This window comes from Camellia sinensis, chromosome 3 (genome assembly GCF_055761805.1).
Source record: "Camellia sinensis isolate YWXY chromosome 3, ASM5576180v1, whole genome shotgun sequence".
Lineage (NCBI taxonomy): Eukaryota > Viridiplantae > Streptophyta > Magnoliopsida > Ericales > Theaceae > Camellia > Camellia sinensis.
Window position 1 is genome coordinate 108,370,389 of NC_138963.1, and position 5,842 is coordinate 108,376,230.

Consider the following 5,842-nt stretch of genomic DNA (forward strand, 5'->3'; position numbering starts at 1 on the left):
TTGCACTTGTGGAATCAGATTCAGAACCACATGAGTTCGAACTGTAGGGCTATTGTATTCGAAAGGAGCATGAAAAGCAAGCTACAGTTTTTGGCAACTCTGCTGGGGAATTTAGAGAACTTGACTCGAATTTCATGATGTGAAATTTTATCTACACTTATATGTTTTTTGCATTGTATTTGCATTTGTGCACTTAAGTCACTGTGTTTGCCATCTGCTATTCCTGGACAGTTTGCCAGAGGCTTGCCTAAAAGCTTGCCAAAAGGCTGACCGATTGTGGGCTCTGCCATGTTGGAAACACAACCCTTGGATCTGGATTGCCGTTATACTGCTTGATCCTCCTTTCACTTCTTGGTGTTAGGTGTGAGAGGTATATTAGGTAATCTTGCTGAGGTACCCTTTTGACCATTTGGCTTAGTTGCATATAGAAAAACCAAAGAGATTGTTCCAAACTAGGACAAGATGCTCAACCGAGTGTAGGATTGTGTGAAACTGCTTGATTGAAATAGTGAACCCTAGTTCATGACAAAACTAGGACAAGGTAACCCTATCCCCTCATAGGGGTGTTTTGACTCTCTCTTAACTGGTATGTGCTTTACAGTGAAATTGTACAGGGATAAGCATATCAGTTGCAAGGTTGTATTTTTTTTTTAGGGCAAAATTTAGTGTGGAGTACAGTCTTACAACTTTGATCATGTATGTGTTGATAAAACTCTTAGCTGAGGTATTGTGCAGTTTTTGATTGTTGCTCTTTTGCTTTATTTCTTTTTGCTAGGTAGTTTAAACCGTAGCTTCAGAAAGTTCGGATATCCCCCAAGTACTCTGGACCCGAGTCGGAAGACTTTGCAAGGCCAGGGATCTTGTTTAGGGACAACCCGTGTTTACCTCACTCTCACCAATTACAAGACGGAGGAGAATCAGACAGAGTTTACCAATCCAATTCCTACAGCAGTCACCCCTCAGCTCACCTATGTCCAGTCTGGTTCGGGAACAATCATCTACTTCCAGCCCGATTCAACACTAGTCACCTAGTCTAATGGCACAATATCTCCCAACCAATATGGAGGAATTAATACTCCAGTTGTAGCAAACAGTGGAAGCACTACAGCATGATACGGCTCACCAGGTCGACGTTGCGGCCCGTCAGGCCGAGGTGATAACTAAGTTACAACAACAACAACCACAGTTGGCTGCGGGCATTGTATCCCTGTAACGCACCCGTGTAGGCCTCATGCTACAGTTCGGACTCGATTTGTGTCACGGTTCTTAATCTTGAACCAAAGAGTCCAAATCTGGCAAATCGTTTTGAGAAACAGATTTTTTTGAAAAGAAGTGCCAAACATGGACTGCTTTGCCAGATACAGAGTCGCCACCTAAATATTTTAAAATGGGGAAATTTAGGAAACCCTGACTCGGTGCCGAAGGCCACATGTCCGTCATCACCGGAGTTGTCTCGGCTCGGGAGCTTAGGTACGATCGGGGAAGGTCAGCTATGAGCACCCCCTTTCGCCCGGTCCGAAGACCGGCCTCTACTAACCGTGATATTCTATTTTGAAAACGTTTATGTGTTCTTATTCCATTTATTAGCCTAGAATTACTATGTTATGCGCACAGCAAACAAGTATAGACCAAATCGCCCAAATTGGAACAAAACATTTCATGTTTGTTTTGAAAATGGTTTGCTACTCGCAAGTAGGCTAAAATGCAGATTTTGCCACCATCAAGTGGGCTTTTAGAGAAGATGATTTTGCCACTATCTAGTGGGCTTAAAACTCACAGTTTTAATGCATTATTCCAATTTAAGTAATTCAACCTCCATCCACAGGCATTCAAACAATTTATAACACATAAGCATCTAGCCACATGTTAAGCATACTGTCATGGCAACACTCACACGCATGCGGGATGCTAAAGCATAAACACTTACATCGTACTCCGTGCCAAAATAATAAGCTAGTTAGCAAACATGCATGTCCTAGTTCATGTTAGATTGACTAATGCAACACATACGGGATGCAATTGAAGTAGGCTCGGCTAACCTAAGCATGGCATGTGAGATGCAATCAATTGATGCACGTATTCAATTTTGAAATTAAAGTACAAATGCAGTTAGCATGATGTGCCGAGCCTGATGCATGTCAACAAATGCATGAATGCACGCATGCATAGCATAAGGTATGCTAAAATAAATGTGCCCTAATCTACCATCATAAGCAGGTAAATAAAAGGGAAGAAAGAAGTGGGGTTGGAAGACATACATCACACGCACGCACACTTATTACAAATATGCCCTCGCTCGGAGGGACCAAATAAATATTACAAATTAATTAACTACGCAAGCTAATTAAATATTACAAATTAATTAATTAATTAACAAATTAACTAATCTAGGAAAACAGGTAAACCGCCTCGGGAAATGCGCCGCCATGCATAGGCTGCCTCTGTTTTCTTTCCTCTGCTCCTCTGAAGGCTACCAAAACCTCAGGACTGCTTCCTTGGACTCTGAGGAGTGCCACCGGCTGAGTAGAATTGCCACCGGCAGTGTGGTGTAGTCACCGGCACAAGATGAATCCATCGGCTGCTTGTTTACTGCCGGTCGGCAATATATACTGCCGGTCGGCAAGGAATGTCTGCAGAACCTGCAATTGACAGCAACAGAGTGCAAAGCAAAGCATGGCATCACAATTCAAGGCATATATGCACCAATCACATTCCTTATCATGTTAATGACTCAAAGGAGGATGTGCCCCAATTCTCGGACCACCAATCACGCATTTCCATGCATGATGGCCCAAAGAATCAAGTGTGCAACTTCAATTTCAAAATGCATGCAAACCAAATAAACACACAAGGAAGCCTAACCTCTATCATACTCATCTCAAGAGGCAAGGTGATGCATGCAAGATGCAATGCAACTTAGGCATACGAGCTAAGGATGCAACATGCCGATACAAGCAAACATGCAAGGTGAGCATGCAAATAAACAAGGGATGGTCTTAAACATGAATTAGGCAGCTCAAGTTAGGCCCAAAACAGTGGCCATAATATGAAAATGAAGCGCCTCGAAATGCGTGCACACGGGCACGCAAACCGAGGCAATGGCATATGCAATGCAATGGCTAAAACGGCATATAGAATGCAACATGGACTTATACTAACATGAGAGAGCCTCAGCCACACTCACATAAGAGGCCGATGGATGAAAATGAAGTGCCTCGAAATGCGTGCACACGGGCACGCAAACCGAGGCAATGGCATATGCAATGCAATGGCATGGAAAATGACATGCAAATATGCTAATGGGATTTCAGCACTGAAATATGGGGGAAAACAGCCCCGGAATGAGGCGAAAACACACCCGATGCATGGAATAGTCCCGAAACATGGACTTTGGCACCCGAAATGGCCTATAGCTATATCAAACATGCACAACATGGATATGCAATGAATAGACAGTAGCAAGGCAGCCCCAAAATTAGCATTTTACTAGTACAACTCATGGCCAAAAAGCAAACAAAGATAGGGCAACAATGGCATACAAAAACGGCCCTAAACATGAGATTATGAAGCAACTCACAGCTGCTGTCCCCAAACATGTTAGGGCCCTTCAACAACATTTAAGAGAGGCCCAAAATATGCACATTTACAGTTCATGGCAGCCCCGAAATCAGTATACAAACATGCTAGAAATACAATGCAAAATGAGGCTCAAAAGTGGCTATAACATGAGGTATACAAAACATTCACCAAAAAAGAAAATGCCCTTAATAAAACATGTTCAGGAGGTCAAAATAAAGCCACTTTTAGTTCGGACCAAGGTCCAAAAACAGCAACATCAGGGGCTGCCAAGACATACAAAAATGGGACCAAAAAGGGGATATAAAGGGAAGTACAACATGGAAGTCCCAAACAGTGTTGAGCCCTTCTTCAATGTTGAAGAGGGGCTCAAAATAAGCCTATTTTCAGTTTACATCAGGCTCTAAAACAGATCACACGCAAGCCAAAAATTCTATGCAAGATTATGGCATTCAAGGAGGATATTGAAGCAAGTGCTAGCTACTGTCCTCAAACAGCAAGAGGTACTCAATAAAACATGAAGAGGACCTCAAAATATAATGATTTGAAGTTTAGGTCGGAGCCCAAAAGTGCAAGCAACTATGGCTTAGATATGAAGCAAGAAAAGGCTAGAAAAGGGAAGATGAGGACTCACCCTTGAAGACCAGCAAACCAGCACCTCTTGGACCAAGTTTAGGTGCTCCTAAGCTCTGGAGAACAGCCTCAAGCTGCTGGAATGGGCGTTGGATGCCTTGTGCTATGAGTTGATGAAGAAATGGCCCAAGAACAAAGGTGTTTGATGGTTGAATGAGAGAGATATGGAGAGAGATGGAGGTTTGTATGTATGTATATCAGATATATGTGGTATATCTCTGGTTTTTTTGCCTCAAATCTCTAACCTAAACAAAGGAGGAGGAGAGGTGCATATATAAGGCAAGGAAATCACTTAACTTACAAGCTAAGTCAAGGGAAAGGGGTCAAAGGGGTTCAAGGCTTATTGGAGAAGCTTGGACAGCTGGTAGGCTTCTTGAGGAAGCCAAGAAAAGAGGTCAAGGCTTCCTCAAGAAGCCTTGAGCAAAGGGTGCAAGAAAAGGGGCCAAAGGGTGTGCAAAGGGTGCAAAATAGCCACATATATGCACGTGGAGTAGGGTCTGTGCATCCCAGCTGGCACAGCTGGCATGCACCATGCTTGAGGGATGAAAAAGGGGTAAACCGGCCAGAAAATTTGGTCGTCGGCCAAAATAAAGTGCCGGTCGGCATAATATTTTGCCGGTCGGAAAAATAGATTGCCGATAGATGATGCCAAGGTCAAAAAATGGCCGGTGGATGTCCAAATTGAAGCCCCGGAAGTTAGCTTTCCAATGGCGCAAACCTTGCATTAAAATTCCTTCTGTGTAAAAAGTTATGCCCTTTTCCGTGAAGCCGCGCAGATTCGATCCAACCGGGATGATGCCCGACTTCAACTGATCATATCTCCCCCACCCGGACTTGGCTCTAGGAGATTCTTGAGTGCAAATTGAAGCCCCGGAAGTAAGCTTTCCGATGGTGGTGGCCCCATAGCTAAAATCCAAGTGTACAGACAGATAAGCCCAATTCAGCGAGGGCTGCTCGACTCGCTTCTATCCGGATTCATGCCGAACTTCTCCCAAGCTAGTTTTCTCCTCTCCTTTCCTCTTTTCTTCAACTCCAAAACCCTAAACAAAGTGTTTTGAAAGATTTGCCTCTCTTCTAGCCGAAGAAACTGATTCTTTGCCCTGCACATCTCTCAACACCGAGCAAACCATCAGTAGTGCCCAAGTCTTAAGGGCGGTCAAAATTGGGGTGTCTACAATTGCCCCTCTTTGACAGAACTCGAAAGTCATAACAATGACGGGAGTGAATGTCAAAGCCCAGAGACGACCCATTTTTGACAAGGCCGAAGACTTGGACAAACAAACAAAATACCGATAAATAAATGGTTGTGCCCACAGGCTGCCTACGTATCCCTTTGCAAGGAATCAAACCAGCGTAGTTCAGGGGCATGATGCAAATGATATGCAGGAAGACTTTGATAATTGGACTTATACGCCATGCGAAGCCAGTTTGTACTCAAAACAATGTAATGTACTAACAAGTACAAGTGAGGTGCGCAAGATAGCGCGATAGGATGCATGGAAGATGCAAGTGAGGTGCACAAAACAGTGCGATGCGCAGAACAGCGCGAATAACTTTGAAATGCACAAAACAGAGCGATGCGCAAAACGGCGCGAACGAATTTTGAAATGCACAAAAATATTGCGATGCGCAG